Here is a 23,736-nt window from a genome sequence, read left to right as displayed (position 1 = left end):
GTTCGGGTAGTTTTTCAGTTTTACGCCTGCGCATAGTATGTTGGTAGCACTTCGTCGCCTTGCCGGTTATGCTGTGTAGCAGACTTTAAAACTGTGCGGATCAGCATAACGAAAAGGCGAGGGGCTCGCTCGTTTTGTCCACTAGTGTACCTACGGTTGCCATGATTACCTTAATCTCTCACCCATTCCATTAATAATTTATAATAACATTGCCATCCAAATTTTTTCCAGAATTTTTGTGATCTATTTACATAGCTTTTTCGCATGAAGAGCGAGATGGTGAATTGAACTCGATTAAAATGAGTGGGTAAATCTGCTGGCATAATTGTTCTACGGGAATAAGAAGGAGATCTTCAGCTGCTGTGCTGGATCTGTGAAGATAGCAGCTTCAAAAGGCAGTATTTCGGATAGTTATAATATTGCAGAATTGCATAGTTTCAGACGATGCATATCCAGTGGTAGTATTCTAACCATTAGGTTATAAGCCATAAGTATAACTTTTATACTTCTTTTTAAACTGCTCAGTAAGGAAGAAAACAAATCAGCGCATTGTTGTGTGTACAATTTCTGTTTAACATTGCACTGGCAAAAGTCATGGGATAGCGATATGCATATATACAATTGGCGTTAGTATCGCATACATAAAGTATAAAAGGGCAGTGCATTGGCGGAGCTGGTATTTTTTGTCAGGTAATTCATATGAAAAAGTTTCCGGCGTTGATTATGGCCACACAACGGGAATCAACAGACTATGAACGCGGAATTAAATCTGGAGATAGACAGATGGGACATTCCATTTCGGAAATAGTTAGGGAATTCAATATACTGAGATCCACAGTGTCAAAAGTGTGCCGAGAATACCAAATTTCAGGCCTCATCACTGGCAACATAATTGCCTACGGCCTTCACTTAACGACCGAAAGCAGCCGCGACTGCGTACAGTTATCGCTGCGTGACATAAACGGAGAAATCAATGTGGAACGTGTGACGAACGTATCCTTTAGGGCAGTGTGGATAAATATGGCGTTAATGGGCTGTGTCAGTAGATGACCGACCCGGTTGCGTTTACTAACAGCACGTCATAGCATGCAGAGCCGCTCCTGGACTCGCGATCATATCAGTTGAACGCTACACGACTGGGAATCCGTGGTCTGGTCGAATGTATCTCGATTTCGTTTGGCAAGAGTTTATGCTAAAACTCGAGTGTGGCACATACCGCACGAAGCCATGGACCCAAAGTTGACAACAAGGCACTGTTCAAGCTGATGGTGCCTCCATTACGGTGGAGGCTATACTTACAGGGAATAGATTGGGCCCTCTGGTCCAATTGAACCGATCAGCGACTGGAAATGGTTATGTCCGCCTACTTGGAGACCATTTACAGCCATTCATGGACTTCATGTTCGCAAACGACGACGGAATTGTTCCCAAACTACGAAGGAATTTTTATGGCTGTTAGAGCGCCATGTCACTGGGCCACAGTTTTTCATGTACAGTGGAACAGTTCGAGCGAAAGAGTTGGCCACCCACTTCACTAGGCATGGATCACATTGAACATCTATTTGACATAATCGAGAGTTGAGTTCGCGCATAAAATCCTGCACCGGCAACACTTTCGCAATTGTAGACGGCTACAGAGGTAGCATGGCTCAATATTTCCGCAGGGGACCTCACATGGCTTGTTGAGTCCATGCCATGTCGAGTTACTGAGGTTCGTCGGGCAAAAGGAGGTACGACATGATGTTAAGAGGTATTCCATCTCTTTTGTCACCTTACTCTATATATAAGGAGAAACAAAAAATATACTTTAAATCTTCCACTCCACATCTGAAGGAAATGGTGGGTTGCGGGAGAGCGTAGACCATTTTAGCCGATAGTTTGTGCTGTTGTGACATCATTTGTTTAGGACAGTTGGGTACTTATTTAATTTTGTAGGAGCTCTAATAGTATATGGGTGGATAGTTGAGAAGAGGATGTTGCTCGCTAAGTTATCTTCGTTCCAAACCCGACATTTGCGTTACGGCAGAGGGAAAAACCTCTCGGTCGCAAAAACCCCAGTTGGGAATTGGTTGTCTGCTGTTCGGTTTCTATTTCTTCGCTTTACCTCAGTGATCTCGATAACGTTAGATTTTGATCTTGCTGTTTTATTGATGTAGAAAATTTCCGTTTAGTTCTGTAGAGTATGAAAAACTTGATAATCTAGTGGATGTAGAGAAATTTTCTTCGCCTATAGTTGATTGAAGCAGCTTTGCTCAGTAAGTTATTCTTTCAATATCATTCCAAAACCTTGTAGCTATTCTCGGTCTGTTGACAATTTCATTGATTTCTCCGTTTTCCACAGGATTCTGTCAGAAACAATTCGATACTGTTCCGAGAATAATGTAGGAAGGAAATGCATATTTAAATTTCGGGAAAGTAAACGTTGCAGGTTCGTGTCGCAATAGTGATTTGTAAGTCCATCGTGGCGCACTCTGTTGAACCCGAATCTGGTGATTTGTTCTTTTATTCTGTCTAGCATGTTCTTGGTTTTGAGCGTTTCCCGAAGAGAGTTCGTTGGGAAGTCAGAGCGTATATCTCCAGCTATTGGAAGCATTCTCCAGGCAGCAAATCGAATTTTTTTTCGTTAGGTTAGATGACATCACCCGTGCTTCGGAGCTATATTCGAGAATGGACCGGACAAATACTTTGTATGTAAGAGAGTAACTAGCTACTCCACCCCACGTGGTCGGCCCTTCATGAAACGTACTAAATTAAGTCGGCTTTTGGCTTCTTTAATCTTTTCAGTAGTGTTTTTCTCCCAGTTCAAGACTTTTGATGGCAGGATTTTTGACGTTTGATTGTGGAGTAATTTCCTGTCCCCAAAGTCAATTCTTGAGTCTGTGGGGCCCTGTTGTTGGCGCTTAGTAAAATTTCTATCTGAATAAGATAATTTGACCTTTGATTTAATTAGGTCGGATTTTCCATTTACTGAGCCAGGTTTCAAGTTTGCTGATGTATCTGTTGGATTGTTCATTGACTGAATTACAGCTGGGTACATGACACCAATAAGTGGTGTCACCCGCGTACTGAGCTATGGCTCCATTCCATCACCTGTGTCTTTCTGCAAACAACATTTCCCTTTTATATATTGCATAATACATAATTTTTAAATATAACCTGCGTCAGTCCAAATATATATTAGCATATTACGTAGAAATCTGACGTTCCTTTGTAATATATACGTGTACTAGGAAGGAAATCTCTGAAAGAATGTAGAAATACTAGATAGACACAAGAGCACAACATTTACATAAGAATAATAATTCTTATAATTCTGCTGTAACCGCTTTATTGTTTGTCTTACTGAATTATTATTCAATTGAATTGTATTGCTGAATAACAAGAACTTGTACTGACCTTAGCATAAATGGATAGAGTGATGCTCTGAAGGCCAATAATAAAACAAAAGGAATAATAATAATAATAGTGCAGACGTAAACAATTGCGTTACGTAACAGTTATAGATTTGTCACCACATTACTTTCTCTTGTTATTTTTTGTTATGAGGTGAGAAACGATATTTTGTAGCATTTATCAAAGAACTGTTTTTATTCACTATTTGTGATTCTATCAGTGTATATGTAACTATAAAATTAGTGAAAAACAGTGTTGATCGCAATGGTTATTTTATTTAAAATGACCGGTTTCTGTCTGTCTTAGACCATCTTCAGAATAGCACCATCGGCTGAAGTTAACGATGCCCAGAACAGTCGGTACACCTCGAACAGTCAGTAGACCTCAGTTGCTGATACTGAACTTTTAGCGACTGTGGCCTACTGACTGTTCTGGATACAGTTAACTTCAACTGATAGTGTTACTGTGAAGATGGCCTAAGATTAAGCCGAAACTGGTCGTTTTAAATAAAATAACCATTGTCATCAAGACTGTTTTTTATTGATTTTATATAGCTTACAAGATCGCTTTTCTCCGAAAACGTTACAAAATTTTTGTGTATATGGCACGTACTTAAAAGGCTTGCATACCAGGCGTTTTACGAACACATTTCGACTTCACCCCTCGCTTCCACTCTTAATTTGTTCTGTTTTGGTTTGTTTACTATATGTAACGTTGCTAACTGCCACACCGTGCTTTTCGTTTGTCTTTTGTTCCTGTTTTGGTGTAGAGACATAGAGAGTTTATATTGTCTTGTCACTTGTGTGTGTATGTGTGTGTATGTGTGTGTGTGTGTGTGCGTGTGTGGGTGGGTGGGTATGTGCGATCCTTTTTTTAAAAGCTATTATTTAGTCTGGGTATTATTTGATCTGGGTATCTACTTCATCCGCCTTTTTTTTATGGTAGTGGCTAACAATAATGGTTGAGCATTTACAACTTTTTTGGTCACTGACAAGGCTCTCTTCCTGTAATGTTTTATATTGTGATTCTTCATCGAAAAGTAATTCTGATTTCTGAGGCGCCTTGCCGCGGTTCACGCGACTCCCCCACCCCCCACCCCCCGGCGGAGGTTCGAGTCCTCCCCTCTGGCGAGGGTGTGTGTGTGTTGTCCTTAGCGTGAGTTAGTTAGATTAAGTAGTGTGTAAGTCTAGGGACTGATAAACTCAGCAGTTTGGTCGCATAGGAACTTACTACAAATGAATTTGTTCATTTATTACTTTCTTGTTCACTGGAAAGGCTCTTTTCCTGTAATTTTAAGTTTTATGTTGTGATTTTTCATCCTTACAATTTGTGTATCCAGTTCTGTGTAAGATTAACATTTAAAGGGAACTGACAATATTTTTACTGCTTAGAAACATTATCGGGATCTATTTTCAGACATTACTTAACAATAGATAACTGAAATAGCATCAAAAGTTCTGAGATTACTATTGACTTCATATATTCTACGATTCTACAACAGATGGATGTCAAAAATATTAGACGGCAGTTGTGTGGATCACTTCTGCTTTTCGTCATGTAGACAGGTGTGACATGTTACTTTCCACCAACTGTGGGCAAAGTTTAAATCAAGGGTCTTGCGGTAGATTAAACTTAAAAAGTTGTCCTTAAAAGAGGATCCAACTAAGCGACAAATTCTGTATAGAATCCCACAGGGATTCCATAAGTCATGTTCCTTTATTCCGTTTTAGCGATTTTAGCTATTTCTTAGCGCCTCTGACACTAATATCTATACCACTGATAACTGCAACATTGTGAGAATTAATTTGGGGCAGTACTCCTGGATGAGGTTATTCTCACACATTCTTAACGTACAGAACCTACTCGTGCTGAAAAGGCATTCTAAAAGAAACACGCTTGTTATTTGAAGAATATTTTTTTAAATAAGCAAAATTTCCTTCGATTCAGCTCACCAACAGTTAAATAATCGCTGGCAGTCGGTGGATTGGGAAACGGAAATCTGATGCATTGGGTAACTAATTGTTTTCGCTATGAGTTACGTCACCAAACGGTCTTTATTTTCTGGGACGCTGAAACAGAAAGCAGCAATTTCATTTCGATAACCTGATGACGGCAGCGACGGACAGGGTCCGGACTTGAGCCTTAGGGATTAGACGGAAGTTCCGCAACAAGTTTGTTAGAGGCCGACTCTGCTGCGAGGATAAAGTCTCTGACTGTAACTTCTGCGGAGAAGTATGGACGAAACGATGTAACCTAATGGGATAATATATTTTTGTATCTCTCTCACAACTAAGTTTTTGTATATCCTCAGTAACACACCATAGAAAAGTTCGCAATAGCAGGAGATAGTTATTACGGAAAAACAAAGGCTGTCTAAAAGTGGCAAGATATTTGTGTCCCTACCGTTGTTAAACTTAGTGCCAGCACTGGAACTGAAACGAGGAAGGGCTGTCAACGGTACTATCTGCCTGCTGCCCATGTAAATGAAAATCGTCTGTAGCTACGTTCAGCAGCTCTTAATAAATTGATGCATTGTAATGACAAGAAATACGAACATAGTTATTACTTCGTTTTCTCTCGTCTTAAGCAAGCAACATACCACAAATTTTTTTCCACGAAACACATACGACGTTTGTTAACAGCCTAAGCAGCTTTAGTGGTTTATTGATTGGTTGACTGATTTGGGAAAGGGGACCAAGCAACGGTGTCAGTGGTCCCATAGGATTAGAGAAAGATGGGGAAGGAAGTCGGCCGTGTTTTTTCAAAGGAACCATCCCGACATTTGCCTGAAGCGATTTAGGGAAACCATGGAAAACCTAAATCAGGACGGCCGGACGCGAGTGCTTCAATGGTGATGCTGCCAACAATGCAAGTAGTCCTCATAATTTTTATTTCTTTGGGAGGCGACCATTAGATTATATTGTCATGGTAGGGCTAAGAACACTCTTTTGTCTTAAACTAAGATAATTCGTTGTGTATGTGGAAACAGTATATTATTATTATTATTATTATTTGCGTCGAGACACTGTAAAATCGCCCAAATCATTCTGCCTCATTTGAGCATTCTTTCTGATCTCCCACGATTCTCTCATTTTTTCTCCTTGGAGTCCCTATCTGTCCTCAGCCCAATTCGCCCCTGGTTTCTCTGGAACTTTATTCTCTAACATTCCACTTTTATATCTATTCTGTGAATAAGTTCCTCTCTTGAACTTCAGTTGGATCAATTTGTGATTTTTCTAGGTCACGTTTGACTTGTGTGATCCATAGTATTCTTGACTTGTCCCCTTGTATGCAAGTCAGAATTCTGTTTTTGAGTCTTGTAGCCCGCTGATGTGCCCATAGAACTTTAACATCCTTTTTTTTTTAAATCTGTCGCTAGTATTGACATTTTCTCTGTGGTTTTCGCAGAGCGTAACTTGTATCGCTCTTCTGTCAGCTTTGGGCTAAGAATTCTTCTCATGATTTTGAGTTCTTCTTTTAGTATGATTTCTATGTCGCTTTTCATACGGAGTGTTGGTGTCCCACTTGAGTACAGTATTTCAGGCTTGATTATTGTGTTGTAGTCCGCAGCTCGTGGTCGTGCGGTAGCATTCTCGCTTCCCAAGTCCTGGTTCCCGGGTTCGATTCCCGGCGGGGTTAGGGGTTTTCTCTGCCTCGTGATGACTGGGTGTTGTGTGATGTCCTTAGGTTTAAGTAATTCTAAGTTCTAGGGGACTAATGACCATAGATGTTAAGTTCCATAGTGCTCAGAGCCATTTGAACCATTTTTTGAATGTGTTGTAGTGTCTAATCTTTGCTTGAGAGGACCCGCCTTTGTCATTATATATGTCTTTTGTTCTGCCGTAAGCCCACTTCATTTCTTGTAGTCTAGTCTTTGCTTTATATATTCTACTCCTGTAGGTTCGAGGATTTCAGCTAGATATTTGAAATGTGTAACTCTGTTTATCTTGCCGTATTTTGTTTCTAATTATTTTTGCGTTTAATTTTTAGCGGAGGAAATCACACTTGTGGAAAGAGATCTGCAGGCCAACTTTTTCTGCACATTCTTTGAATATTTCCGTTTGTTTCGTTCCTGTTCCTTCATTATCCGAGAATATGGCGAGATCGTCTGTGGAAGATAGGTTTGAAGTTTCTATCTTGCCCCGGGATCATCCTAATCGTGTTGGTTTCCAGTGTCATCGGACTTTCAGCCCTTTTTGTCTTTCCCTGATTACTTTTTCCAAGACTAGGTTGAACAATAATGGGGATAAGCCGTCGCCTTGGCGAACATCGGATTTTGTCAGGAGCGGATCAGACATTTCAACTATGAATTTAACTTTCGATGTTGTGCTAGTCGGTTTGACTAGTCGCAGGGTTTTGGGATCGAGTCCCTTTTTTCCTAAGATGTTGAATATGCATAGTTGGTCAAGAGAATCGGAAGCTTTCCTGAAAACTATGGAAGTGCAAATGATTGGCGTAGTTCTATCAGCCTTGTATATTAGGATTGTTTTCAGACTAAAGACTTGTTCTGTGCGTGAACGACTGGGGAGGAAGCCTGGCCTAGTATTCATCAATCTTATGTTCTAACCGCTCTTGTTTTCTCTGGAGTAAGCACGCTGAGAAAATTTTGTAGATTATAATATTATTCTCATTTAGGAGAGCGTGTGAACTGAACTAATCACAGCTTGACTCATTTTTCGTTTCTTTTCTACCCGAAACCACTTCATTAATACACTGTGGTTCTTCTTCCTTCCTTATGTTTCATCCTTCTTTCTGTTTTTTTCTGTTGTTTATTTTTTGTGACTTTTTCAAATTCTCTTGTCTCTGAATTTATTTGTGAATTGTTTTCTGGCCTTAATTTCTTCTACTGAGATTTTCAGCCATTCCAGGTCTTTGTGTATTTCCTTCATCCGATTGGCTTATAATTTACTCTCATTAACGATCTTAAAAATGTTCTTGAAGAGTCTGTTTTCATCCATCCTACATAGGTGCCCATTGAACTGTAGGTGCCTTTCCCTAAATTTTTATGTGACCTTGTCTGTGTTCCGTTGTAGGTCGTAAGACACTTGATTAGTCTCGGACAGCGCCATGGATTTTCTTAAGAACTTTCCTTTCTTATTCCTCGCTATCATAGCTGTAATTTCTGTGGTTCCGGCACATACAAGGCTTCTAGCAAAACAACCGTGTTGTAGTATGGTGCTTCTGCATTGAAAGATACCGATCCTTTGTTGTGACTCCACGTCACTTGGTACGCGTTTTGCAGTTTGATTATTGTTACTCTGTTGGAAATTGTGTTCAGTCCTGTAAATTTCATGCTTTCTCCTAAGTACTTTCTAACATTCTGCGTGGTGTCTGTTTGTTCTAAGTCGTGTCTCCCTACCACTTTCGCGCAACGACGCTCTGAGCGTGTTTTTTAGGGAATTGACTAGTTTGAACCTGGGACCTGTTGCTGGTAAGGAGACGCCAGACCACACATGACATGTAGAATTCAGAAGAGTTCAGTGAGACTAGCGATGATATAACCAAATACTTAATGATTTCAGCGTCAGCTCCACTGCACTCCCTGTAAAAGAATCTTAATACTAACTAAATTTAGTAGAAGGGGTTCAAGGCTTTCCTATTTTTAGTTAGCTGGTAAAATAACGTCGAAAAAGCAGTTAAGTTTAGCATTGGAAATTTTATTCTACTCACAAAACATTGTTTATAAATTGCACTGTTGATAAAAGGAAATACTTTAATACAGGATGATAAAAAACAACTGCGTTCAACAAAAATGTGAACGAATATTCCCTGAGTGGGTTTCCAAGTTCTACAATGGATCGAAGGATGACCTATGCCATATCACATCTATAATCTAGGTTTAAATTAAGTTTCAGAAAAGAGACAACTATCAAAATGGTCTACAGTGACGCTCAATTATCTTTAATTACTTATCTAACTTGTCTTAAATTACAGTGGCTGATGTGGCTTCTCAATAGTTATATAACAGAGAAATCATCGCGTTTCAGATTTTAACTTACGTAGCAAATGTGAATACCATGAGATTTAATTGACGATCGACACTAGTATTACGTAAAAAGTGGATGTAACAGATGAGACTTCTGCAGTACTGAGTGAAGCCTTACGCGCTCAAAAATGCGGCATCACGTGCGTTCATTACCTTGTCGGTGTTTGTCAGAGGGCGGCGGCCGGCGCAGCTCCATAAAGCTCGCCATCTCGGAAGCAACTCTCACCTAACTTCTCCTTACTACAATTTACCGAAGTTGGTTTAAAATAAAACTATCTTGCTGTGTTTTCATCTGACGAACCAGGGTCTCAATGTTAACCTTAAGCTCCGCCTACAAAAATTCTGTCTATCCAATGAGAAACGTTATACTTTTTGTGGTGGGGCAATGTTTTTAAAGTTTGCAACGTAACAGAGACGCGAAAAAGTCTCACGCTAAAACTTGCGGCTGGTGTGGCCCTTTTAGTGTTATCGTAAGATCTGTACTGTTCTTCTGGAGGCCTCTAGCTTTTAATATGGGCACGGGGGTGGTCCTGGCGGTTAGCTGGCGTCGTGGGTGTCCGTCCCTTATCGTAGGGCCTTCTAGCTTAACACGGTTCTACTCTCGGCTTCTGTTCTCGTTTCTCCCCTCGGAACTGCGTCTGTCTCGCGGTGGGAAGGTATGACATGTATTTAGGCCTTCTTGTGTTAGTCTGTGGTATTCCATTTGCTCACTCGTTACTCGTATTACTTTGGTTAACTTAATGTCACGATTTATTCGGAGCTATGTGACATACTACTGGATTTGCTTATCATGTCAGGGTTTTCATGGAAGGTGCTGGATTTTCCTGACACCTTACAACTTGGAGTGAATGACTGAGATTTTTCTATACTTCGTTTTCATTGAGGGGTTTCCTTGTTGAACTGGTGTCTATATACTGCTTTTCCATTTCAAATTTGGAGTGCGGTTTCACAGAAGATATCATGCAGTTTATCTAGTGCTAATTTTGCTCAATCTTTGTTGTTCCGTAATATACCTAGCCCATCTGCAAAGGACAATAATTTCACAGTGACTCTCTTCAATTTATCCTTTCCAATTTAAATACCTCTGACGTGCTTCTCCTATTCTTTGACGTTTTTTTCCAATACGAGTTTGAACAAGAGTGATGCTAAGCCACCTTCTTGTGACTCTTTTCTGTATATGGAGCATTTCTCCCATGAATTTCACTTTTGAGGTGGTTCCCGTTAAAGTTCGCTAGATGGTTTCTATCAACTCCTAAGACGGGGATTTTATGTCAGCAGACTGTAAGCATTTTTTAATTCTGCAAATGTGACTGTAGTATTCCTGCGTCGTTTAATGTGTAGTATTTCTGTGTTATGTTTTTTTTATCCAATTTCAGTAATTTTGCAGTAATTCCATCATCGCAAGGTGATCCATTGTTTTTCACTGATTTCATTGAGATCACTATTTCTTCGTATGAGAGTAGAAAACAGTCACGATTCGGAGCTGGTTTTGTATATCGGAGTTGTTCAGATGGCGCTTCACAACTGAGGAGTATATTGAAATAATTGGCTATGAGATTCTCGTTAGTTTTTTGATTAGTTTCCAGGGATCCACCTGGTCGTGGGATGCACAGACTAGTAGGCTGGTAACCTTTTAAATTTTCTCTGAAGATCTTGCAAAAATTGCGGATGTTGTTCTTGGTAAAGTACTGTCCTATTTCGTTCAGTCCGTTATTATCGTAGCTGCGTCTTTCTCGTCTAATAATTTTAGAGACTTTTTCTGTACCTCTACCAATTCTTACCACTGTTTTGTTGTTTTATGACTGTTGAAATTATTCCCTACTTTAATCTTATATTCGACAGCTTGATCGCATGTGATATTCCACCACATACGTTTGTACTTTCTCTAGGCTTGACCTAATTTTGTTGTTTTCATCAGTTTCTATATTGACTTCTTCAATGATTTTCTTCTCTCTGGATTCCAGGTATTCGGGGTAAATCTAGAATCTGGGTTATCTTTGTCTGTTTTCTGGTGGACTGGAACTTTATATTGATTCCGAAGTGTTGGTCTGACTCGAAGAAACATCCCCCGGTTTTTCCATTGAGGACGTCTTTGATGCTCCTCCTGCAAATACAATGGGGTTAATCCGGAATTCTCTGAGTGTCTTATTGGGCAATTATTATGTCTTTAGTTACTGTGTTGGTTTCTGAAATTGTTTTGACGTAAGTTTGACATTAATATTTATTCAGGCGTTAATCATTTTAATTAACTCTGTTGAGAGCTGTGTATGGTCCCGTGATTTTCCTGTGTTTCTTCTCTTTTCCTAACTGCACATTTAAGTCCTCTAGTAGATCCTGACATGATGTTTTCGAATTTTGTTCGTGAATTCTTCCAGATATTTTTGAAGTCTTGCAGAAGCTCCAATGTGTGTGCCTTATTTCCTGACGTTTCTAAAGATAATGAATTAATCCATGACGGATTGGTGAACTGCAAAGCCTGTGCCAAATTTTTTCGGCGCTGAGCTCATCTGGACTGCAGGTTTTCCGTTATAGAAGCCGTAATTCTCAACGCCAAAGTTACGCTCATCCATAAATCGAATTTGTTGCAGTTCCAGAAATTTGGCGCTAAATCTGTCAAGCGTATTCGACATGTGTTTCTGTTTTCTTGGTTTATGTTAAGTGGACATAGGAAAAAAGATTGTTTTGTTTTCAGAGCTTCTGAGAAGACGTCATCTGCCACCATCCAAGCGTTATCTGCTATCTTTTGCATTGAAGGTCTTCCACAGACCATTGTTTCCGACAATGGCCCACAATTCATGTCCGCTGAATTTCCGTCATTCTGCAAGGCCAATGGTATTCAACATCTGACGTCCGCGCCGTCTTCGCCACAGTCAAACGGTGCCGCTGAACGTTTGGTCAGGACTTTCAAGTCACAGTCAATCTATTGACCAGGGCATGGGGTGGTGATATTCCTTCCCGTTGTTCTGCCGTAGTTGCTTGGAGTTGCAGTTTGTGTTTTGGTGATCTCCGGTGGAGATAACGAGATTTTCAGACTTAATTTTTAAGTTCAAGCTGCATGTACAAACGCTAACAAAACAGACGCTGGATACCAGATAGACGCTTACGGGTTTTGTGACAGTATTTGGTGCACTCTAAGTATTTCATTTTCTGAGTACAATCCATACCTGAGAGCCCTTCTCCTGGAAAATATAAGGATAAAGAGTTCAAGAAAGAAATCAAAGAAGTGTGTTGAAAATGGAGCTTATATAAAATTCAGTCATATGCATGTCTCATCCACTTCTCCTTTCCAAATTAAGGAAATCATACACTCTAGCAAAGATAAAAGTTCATCTGTATTTAATAGTGTTTGCAACAGAGTGCTAAGGACTTGTTCCCACGTAATATGTGCCGTCTCTCATGAAATGTGTAATGCATCACTAATACAAAGAATATTCCTAGAGAAATTGAACTATGCCATTGTCAAACCACCTTATAAAAAAGGTAATAGCAGATATGTCAGTAACTACTGACGCGTATCACTGACTCATTCTCCAAAATTTGCAGAGAATAACTATCCTCAGTAAATCACAGTTTGGAGTCATAATCGTTTCTCAATTGATTATGACATTTACATGTTCACACAGCAAATTTGAGAAACATTGTATAAGAAAAGAACACGGGCAAATATTTTCTGTAATGTGTAAGGCAATTTAATGTATGAATGAGTTTATTTTCCTACATACGCTGAAATTTTATGGAATTGAAAGCATAAAGAACCGATGGATAATGTGATATCTTGCCGAAAGATTTCAGAAGGTTATTCTTAGCAATTCAAACGATGTAAGCAAGAGAGATTGTTCTGGCTTGGGCGGAAGCATAACGCTTAATTTTAGATCCACTATTTTTCTCATATATATGACATTTATTCTAATACGCAAGAAGTAAAATTAGTTCTTTTGGCAGATGACACTAGTATTTTAAACAGTCCGAACAAACATAGAGCTCTGGACTGCCTTAACAGAGATTACATTATAATGTTCTACAACTTTTTGCATTATTCTTGACAATGACATATAAACCGAAATCGAGACAGTACTTCAGAAATGTACTAAAACACAGTCAACTAGCAGCTACCTGTTTTAAAAAAGATAGAAAAATGATCCTACAGGGAAGTCGTTTTTACACTACTTGCCTTTAAAATTGCTACACCAAGAAGATGACGTGCTACAGACGCAAAATTTAACCGACAGGGACAAGATATGCAAATGATTAGCTTTCAGAGCATTCACACAAGCCGTGCGGTTCTAGGTGCTACTGTCTGGAGCCGAGCGACCGCTACGGTCGCAGGTTCGAACTCAGTCTCGGGCATGGATGTGTGTGATGTCCTTAGGTTAGTTAGGTTTACTTAGTTCTAAGTTCTAGGCGACTGATGACCTCCGAAGTTAAGTCGCATAGTGCGCAGAGCCATTCACAAAAGGTTGGCGCCGGTGGCGACACCTACAACGAACTGACTGAGGAAAGTTTCCAACCGATTTCTCATACACAAACAGCAGTTGACCGGCGTTGCCTGGTCAAACGTTTTTATGATGTCTCGTGTAAGGAGGAGAAATGCGTACCATAACGTTTCCGACTTTGATAAAGGTCGGATTGTAACCTATCGCGATTGCCGTTTATCGTATCGCGACATTGCTGTTCGCGATGGTCGAGGTCCAATGACTGTTAGCAGAATATGGAATCGGTGGGTTCAGGAGGGTAATACGGAACGCCGTGCTGCATCCCAACGGCCTCGTATCACTAGCAGTCGAGATGAGAGGCATCTTATCCGTATGGCTGTAACGTATCGTGCAGCCACGTCTCGATACCTGAGTCAACAGATGGGGACGTTTGCAAGACAACAACAATCTGTACGAACAGTTCGACGACGTTTGCAGCAGCATGGGCTATCAGCTCGGAGACCATGGCTGCGGTTACCCTTGACGCTGCATGACAGACAGGAGCGCCTGCGATGGTGTACTCAACGACGAACCTGGGTGCACGAATGGCAAAATGTCATTTTTTCGGATGAATCCAGGTTCTGTTCACAGCATCATGATGGTTGCATCCCTGTTCGGCGACATCGCGGTGAACGCACATTGGAAGCGTGTATTCGTCATCGCCATACTGGTGTATCACCCGGCGTGATGGTATTGGGTGCCATTGGTTACACGTCTCGGTAACCTATTGTTCGCATTGACGGCACTTTGAACAGTGAACGTGACATTTCAGATGTGTTACGACCCGTGGCTCTACCCTTAATTCGATCCCTGCGAAACCCTACATTTCAGCAGGGTAATGCACGACCTCATGATACAGGTCCTGTACGGGCCTTTTTGGATACAGACAAGGTTCGACTGCTGCCCTGGCCAGCACATTATGCAGATCTCTGTGTTGTGGATTGGCAAGACAACCAATCCACTATGACAGGAAGCCGAAAGGCACGCGTTTAAGCTCACGCAGGCTGGCGTGAGGTCTGGAAAATGACAAGGAATTGAGACTAGCAAAAAAGGTACGTAGCTTCTGGAATACTTAATTTTAATCCATAATTGGTGAACATCGCTCTTGATGGTACATGTTTTACAATCAATAGTAAATGATAATGGCGCCTTGCTAGGTTGTAGCAAATGACGTAGCTGAAGGCTATGCTAACTATCGTCTCGGCAAATGAGAGCGTAATTTGTCAGTGAACCATTGCTAGCAAAGTCGGCTGTACAACTGGGGCGAGTGCTAGGAAGTGTCTCTAGACCTGCCATGTGGCGGCGCTCGGTCTGCAATCACTGATAGTGGCGACACGCCGGTCCGATGTATACTAGCGGACCGCGGCCGATTTAAAGGCTACCACCTAGCAAGTGTGGTGTCTGGCGGTGACACCACACTCTGACCAACTGAAAACGTCTGGTCAGTGGTGGGCGAGCAACTGGCTCGTCACAATACGCCAGTCACCACTCCTGATGAACCGTGGTATCGTGTTGAAGCTGCATGGGCAGCCTGTACATGTACACGCCATGCAAGCTCTATTTGACTCAATGCCCAGGCGTATCAAGGCCTTTATTACGGCCAGAGGTGTTTGTCCTGGCTACTGATTTCTCAGGATCTATGCACCCAAATTGCGTGAAAATGTGATCACATGTCAGTTCTAGTATAATATATTTGTCCGATGAATACCCGTTTATCATCTGCATTTCTTCTTGCTGTAGCAATTTTAATGGCCAGTAGTGAACTTATGGAAGTACGAAACCTTAAAAGCGAAGGCAACAAAAACAGACAGATGGCCAGATTGCACAGAGATTCCACGGAGTATACGCGAACTTAGGACAATACCGGGGCCCGTTCAAATACCAGCTGTATTCAGCTGCAAGAAACAACGTAGAGTGCCACCTAGCTGAATGTGTATCTCTCGCCACAGACCGCACGATGACCTGGGGTACGCTGATGTGGATTTTGAGTGAGGTAAGGTGTGCCCGGAGCCTCCCTTTATTGAAGGAGGCACAAATGCCGAGACAGGCTGGAGGCAGTCTGCGGCAGCGCCAACTGGATTAGCGGCGTCGGACGCCCCAAGCGCCGGCGTCGGCAGCCGAGCCGGCGCCGCGGGAGGGCCCGCCAGGTGCGGGCCAATCTTCCTGTGGGAATTAACTTATCCCTCCCGCCTACTGCACGCTGCGCCGCCGCACCGGCTCGTTTCTTCAATTTCCGCACTCGCAGTCAGAAACTCCGCCAACTTGAGGCGCTCGCGGGCGGCAGGAAGGCGAAGGAGACGTGTTCGTCGAAATTTAATAACGACGGCGCACAGTGAGATTGCCCGCAGCCACTTAGCGGCGCGCGGAGGCGGTCGCCGCGCTCACTTGTTAATGCGGCCGCCAGCCGACTGCAGAGCCCCCTTCCGCGACCGTGATGAACTGCCCGCGCCCGTGCCAGCCTCGCACGGCCTCCCTAAAACTTGCCCCGTGAATATTCCAGGCACTGCCACTCCCTGCCGCGACACTTCACTGCGCAGAGCCCCAGGCGAACCGCGACCTGTTTCCGACTCCTATACATCGACTTCACTATCTTCGAGAATACTGTAAATTACACACAGGGGGGTGGAAAAAATATGGAGACACCAAGAACACAACACATCGCCATGCCTTATGCGTTAAGGGGGGTAGGACGTCAAACGGGCCGACTTGGAGCAGGAGAGACACTACAGGACATTTTAATTTCCACAGTCTATACTTTCACAAATAAATTCATACTACTTTGTCAGAATGACCAGGAAGGATTCAGAATTCACACTCATAGCAGTGGAAGTTCGAAAACATAACGAAATGATTTTAGTTACATGTGAAATTAGATAAGTTTTTTCGCTTACTAATGTCAGTATTTGTTGCTATAGGTACACTTTTCTTCATAAGTAAGAGAGATTCTTCGATGAATTTTGTACAGCAGACAAACAATACTTAAAGGTGCATGAAACTCTAGAATTTTCCCAATATATTAAAAACTGTGGTAAAAATTGAGGCAATTAACTACAAAATTTGTGTTTTTTTCTTAACATGAAGTTTAAAATACAACGGCTCATTTGTTTTTTGATAAATTAAATAAATTCTAGAGTTTCATACACCTGTAGGTATGGTATGTATGCTATGCAAAATTCGTCGAAGAATCTCTCTAACTTTAGCAACAAATACAGCCATTAGTAAAAGAAAAAAATGATGAAATTTCGCAAGTAAAAAAAAATTATGAAACTTCCTGGCAGATTAAAACTGTGTGCCCGACCGAGACTCGAACTCGGGACCTTTGCCTTTCGCGGGCAAGTGCTCTACCACTTGGTAGAGCACCACTTGGTAGAGCACTTGCCCGCGAAAGGCAAAGGTCCCGAGTTCGACTCTCGGTCGGGCACACAGTTTTAATCTGCCAGGAAGTTTCATATCAGCGCACACTCCGCTGCAGAGTGAAAATCTCATTCTGGAAACATCCCCCAGGCTGTGGCTAAGCCATGTCTCCACAGTATCCTTTCTTTCAGGAGTGCTAGTTCTGCAAGGTTCGCAGAAGAGCTTCTGTAAAGTTTGGAAGGTAGGAGACGAGGTACTGGCAGAAGTAAAGCTGTGAGTACCGGCCGTGAGTCGTGCTTCGGTAGCTCAGTTGGTAGAGCACCTGCCCGCGAAGGGCAAAGGTCCCGAGTTCGAGTCTCGGTCGGGCACACAGTTTTAATCTGCCAGGAAGTTGCATATCAGCGCACACTCCGCTGCAGAGTGAAAATCTCATTCTGGAAAAAAAAAATATTTTGTTATGTTTTCGAACTTCCTCTGCAGTGAGTATGAATCCTGAATCCTTCCTGGTGATGCTGTCAAAGTTTTATGAACTCATTTGTAAAAGTATAGACACAAAATTAAAATGTCGTGTGATGACTCTCCTGCTCCAAGTCGGCGCGTTTGACGTCCTACCACCCTTAAAGGAAACAGCCTCCAGCCATCTCGGAACTGGCAAATGCATGTCTTCTGTGGTTTTCAGGGGAACATTACAACATTCTTCCTGTCCATTATAATTATCCGGGCTGTTATGCCGTGGTCGGTTGATGAATTCTGAGGTGATTCCCAACGTTTCGTCTCCGACTGCGGGAGACATCTTCAAGGGGGTCCGTAGCTTGATGGAAGGTCCAACACACACACTGGCTCGCTACTGACCACGTGTGTGTGTGTTGGACCTTCCATCAAGCTACGGACCCGCTTGAAGATGTCTCCCGCAGTCGGAGACGAAACGTTGGGAATCACCTCAGAATTCATCAACCGACCACGGCATAACAGCCCGGATAATTATAATGGACATGATATTTCCGGCCGTGAAAGTTTACATTTTAGTAACATTCTTCCTACAAAATAGGGTTGTCCAGTCAAATTAGACAAAAATATCAACCAAATCCGAACATTTTGGATGACATGAAAATAGGCAGCAACGCTCAGGATGATATCCAGAAATCAAAAATCCCCAAAAATTCTGCCAGCTTGGAATTCTACAGTTTTGACCATGCTAACTGACTAAGCTTCTTCGTGTTAAGTTGTAGCCTGCGCGGTTTGACGGGTCTTGATGCAAAATGCAAAAAGGCACGTAGTCTGCAGTAATCGACGACCTTGAAGAGATGGTGCCGCCTAATGCGACTTTCCATTGCAGATGATAGAGGATTCCTACTGCATCAGGTCGTGTTGTCGCGTTCAGCATATTACAGCCAACTATGCCTCCAGTACATCAAGTACATCAGTCATCACTTCGGTCGGGATATCAGTGAGGCCTCCGATGTCTGCAATGCTCCAAATACCAAGCATGAAGAACACATCGAAAGAAGCACGAGGGAAGTAGTGGCAAGGGCTGTAACTGACGATTCTACACTGTAAACATCCCCTCAAGAAGCTCAAAAAATGGTTCAAATGGCTATGAGCACTATGGGACTTAACATCTGAGGTCATCAGTCCCCTAGAACTTAGAGCTACTTAAGCCTAACTAACCTAAAGACAACACACACATCCATGCCCGAGGCAGAATTCAAACCTGCGACGTAGTGGTCCCGCGGTTCCAACCTGAAGCGCCTAGAACCGCTCGGCCACACCGACCGGCCCTCAAGGAGCCATTTTGGCTAATATTATCATTTTGGCATCACGACCCCTGACTTTAGCTGGGATCGAAGTAATTCAAGTTGCCAGGGACCTGGATATTGTAGTGGTGAAGATGTGCGTAATGTCAGCAACGTTGCGGCGTTTCTCCCTAAACGTCGCTACATCCAACCCTGGAATTAATCTCCGAGTGTTGATACCGTGCAAAAAATTAACAATTGAGCCCCTAAAATCAATATCCTGAGAATCCTTTAAATTATGAATCATTGAACCGGCACACATAAATAATAATGCATTAAATATAGCATGAGCCAACAAATGAAAAAAAGTAATCTTTGGATATCCTATAGCCAAAATTCTCATTATGAAACCAAGTTGTCTCAAAGCAAAAAAGAGCAATAATTTACTTTAAATCACATTCAAAATTAGCCCAAAAGCCATAAACTTGGTTACACAACCAATTAAAAGTAAAAATCAAGCACAATTATAAGTCTGTAATATTGGTCTAAAACGAATTAATAAATAAACCCCTGCAGTAACAAGAGTAGAATAGTGAACTAAAGCAGAAAGAGGAGTAGGAGGAGCTATAGCACCATGAAGTCGAGAAGAAAAATGCCAAACCTCGTCTTTTTGACAGTGAAGAGCTCATCGTCACACGTGGAGATCTTCGTAACAACGTTCCTTTCTTCCATGCAGCAACTGAATGCGACACAACTTTTGCTCCGTTCAGAAAGGACAAAAAGAAATCGTTCAACAAGCTCAAAGAAGACACCCGTTTAAGGGAAACGCTTTGGCTGCCCTGGTTACGGACGCACTCATCATACGAGCACGAACAATTTTCCAGCGTTCCAGTTTACTGTGGATTGGATTGGATTGTTTGGGGGTAAGAGACCAAACAGCGAGGTCATCGGTCTCATCGGATTAGGGACGGACGGGGAAGGAGGTCTGCCCTGCCCTTTCAAAGGTACCATCCCGGCATTTCCAATTAACTGTGACATAACGCTCTCAGAACCACTCAGAAAGCTGTTTTGACCACGACTGACACTTGCAGCGTACTGGGAACACTGCACAAGTGCAGTTCTTGGTGAAATGCAGCAGCTCAGCCTGCCGGGTCGATTAGCATCTGCAGCTATGTTCAAGCATGCATTTCTTGCAGGGTTTCCATGTCTATGTCAAATCCCTGTAGTCTCATCCCACGACTTATTTACACCAACAAGTTTGAAATATGATATATATATAGCTCCCAGAAAGCAATTTCTTGCCACAGTGACCTTAAGTTTGGGGGAAGCGTGTAAGATTGTTCCCTGATATATGTTCAAGATAAAACAGAGAGGCGAGAGAGAGAGGAATTTGACTCTCCTCTCATTTCTTCAACTGGCTAAATGCGTGCGGTAACAGATAGCACAACAACGACAACAAATCGTAGTAATGAATATACTGTAAATTGTTAACCCTCGATGTAGCAAAAACTAAGGTAATAGTTTCCGTAAAAATCGATGCTTTACGTAACGCTAAGTAAAGCGAGATATGACAGCTACGTATTTAAAGCTTTGATAGTACAGTGTGGGCGGAAAGCAAATCTCTAGTTTTATTTCTTTTCCTCCTAAAACGTGGCAGGTGTAAACTCTGTAGCAATGTGTCGTTTATTATATACCATTTATATTTCCAAAAGTTACAAATCAATGTGTACTCCAGAATTTTCTAGACACTGTCTTAAATGAACAGTTATGTTTCCTATGATATTCCTGAAAATCTCGGCAGGCATATCATTTGTGACCTGACAGATATTATTCTCAAGATCGGCAAGACTAAGTAATTTGCTACGACACAAGCCCAGCGCCATAAAAAGAAATCGCGTGGGATGAGGTTTGGACAAGGCGCTGATCATACCATGGGACCTCGGTGACCCGTCCAGCGTGTTGCGAAGCGTTCATCAAACCGTCGTCTGATAGTTAAGGCGTAAAAATGGGGAGCCTCATCCTGTATGTGACTCGATCCATTCCGGTATTGTAGGTCTCACAAAATTTTCTAACATATCCATGTATGTTTGCAGCATTCATAGCGTCTCTAAACATACACGCTCCAATAACGTGACAAAAAATACATCCACACCACACTGTCACTTTCTATTTATACAGGGTGATTCAAAAAGAATACCACAACTTTAAAAATGTGTATTTAATGAAAGAAACATAATATAACCTTCTGTTATACATCATTACAAAGAGTATTTAAAAAGGTTTTTTTTCACTCAAAAACAAGTTCAGAGATGTTCGATATGGCCCCCTCCAGACACACGAGCAATATCAACCCGATACTCCAACTCGTTCCACACTATCTGTAGCATATCAGGCGTAACAGTTTGGATAGCTGCAGTTATTTCTCGTTTCAAATCATCAATGGTGGCTGGGAGAGGTGGCCGAAACACCATATCCTTAACATACCCCCACAAGAAAAAATCGCAGGGGGTAAGGTCAGGGCTTCTTGAAGGCCAGTGATGAAGTGCTCTGTCACGGGCTGCCTCGGGTAGTTTGGTTTTCAGCCTAGTCAACAGCGCCTCAAGCGAACAAATGTACAACTAAATGAAACTTTATAGCTCCCTTAATTCGCCGACAGATAGTGCTTAGCTCTGCCTTTTGTCGTTGCAGATTTTTAAATTCCTAAAGTTGTGGTATTCTTTTTGAATCACCCTGTATAACAGGCAGTGGAGGCAATCTGTGGTAGTCAGTTGCTGCGACAATCCGTCACTGAAGCTCCGAGAGGCGTCGGCCGCGGTAAGCAGGGTGCCTGACTCTCGTGTATGACGTACGGGATTTCCCAGAAACTTTGCGACAAACTTCGAGGGGTTGTAGAGGTTGTTTCGAGTGACAGTTTGTGGTTATGACCACTTGTCCCGAAAAGTCATCCAGCGACGCAACAGAGCCTCTGAGATACAGGTGCCGGTGTCTGCCACTAGGCCACCTCTTCGGCGGGAACTGTAACTGTCTACGCTGACGTAACATAGGCGGAACGTCTAGCGTTGTTGTTTGGTGTTCAGTGTCCGCGAATGATTGCAACGATGGCCAGTGGAGAAGATGGGGGTAGCTGCTGAGTGGAAAGGTCTTGCCCCCTATGAATGCGATGTTTTGTTGTCTCCGTAGGTGATTGTTTCGAACACAGGTATCCATTTGCTCTTCGGTTTTCTCCTGTACGCCAAAAAGAAAAAAGAAAAAAAAAATGGGGATTATAGAGGAGAAAAATAGCAGATGGAAACCCGTGTCTAAAACGGTTGTCCACCAAGGCAACAGAGCACAGCATTTATATGAGACAAGGTCGTTCTACGAAGCAGCTAGCTCCATCTTCTCCACTGGAGATCGTGGCAGTCAGCTACGATCACCGAAAAACGACATTGCGAGACGTTCTGCCTACAGTACATCAGTGCACAAAGTCACGTTTCATACCTAAGGGGTAGCCTAATGGCGGGCGCCAGCGCCTATAGTTTCGATACACTGTAGCGTCGCTAGATGACATTTCCGGACACGGGTTGCTGTACTTGATTTGCTGCTCAAGACATCCTCCACAACCCATAGAAGTTCGTCGCAACATTTATGGACGCCCTGTCTATAGCTGGTGAACATGTGCAGACACAGGTGGCTGTTAATGGTAAACCTTCTGTAGAGCAAACGAATGTTAATATTCCATTTCTGTTTTATGGAACTGTACCTTTGTGTGGACTTTATGAAATAGAGTCCTAAGAAGTTTCTGTTTTGCAAATTTTTGTGTGCCGCCTATAATAAAACTATGGATGGCAAATGGAACATTAGATTGTTTTATGGGTGAGAAAGTCTATCACAGAATAGACCGGCAAATGTTTATTAAGAAGAGCAAAACCAATGAACGGAGGTTTAGTAGACTTTTCACATTTCAGAAGTGCCAGAGCCTGAGATTTAAAAAATTACAGCAGTAAATTTATGAAATAATTTTATTATACTACTTTCGGTGCCCCACTGATACTTTCATCGGTCCCATGTATAAATCGACAAATCATCAAGCTTACAACAAAACACAAAACTGTTATGCAACGTTAGTTGTCATTATTTAAAATAAATTTAAAGTACATATGTTTTACCAAGGTATTTGTATTGTAATTTATTTTAAATAATGACAACTGATATGGCATAGCAGATTTGTAAGTTGGATGATTTTGTCGATTTGTACAGGGGCCTGAAGAAGGTACCTCTCCGGCACCGAAACCGGTAGCGTAACAAAATTATTCCATACGTTCACAGCTGCTGGATATCTATTTTCGGCAACTCGATATTATTTGCTGCTAGCATAATCCAATCTAGGGCAGCAATAATCACTGCAGTCATTCATTGTAAATGCTTATCAGTTAAGCTTGATTTATAGTATGGTCCGCTGTATACTTGATTGATGAAAGTCGGCCCTTCAAGCAGACAGAATAAACGTACAGTTGAAAAACATTCATTTTCCGTATACTTCTTTGATGAACCCTGTCATGTAATTGATGGTTCAAATGGTTCTGAGCACTATAGGACTTAACTTCTGAGGTCATCAGTCCCCTAGAACTTAGAACTACTTAACCTAACTAACCTAAGGACATAACACACATCCATGCCCGAGGCAGGATTCGAACCTGTGACCGTAGCGGTCGCGCGGTTCCAGACTGTTGCGCCTAGAACCGCTCAGCCACACCGGCCAGCCATCTAACTAATGTCAAATAATGTTACGTCTAGATACTATCTGGCGGTGAACCTT

Source organism: Schistocerca serialis, chromosome 1 (assembly GCF_023864345.2).
Source record: "Schistocerca serialis cubense isolate TAMUIC-IGC-003099 chromosome 1, iqSchSeri2.2, whole genome shotgun sequence".
Taxonomy (NCBI): Eukaryota; Metazoa; Arthropoda; class Insecta; order Orthoptera; family Acrididae; genus Schistocerca; species Schistocerca serialis.
Note: the sequence above shows the minus strand (reverse complement) of the source record.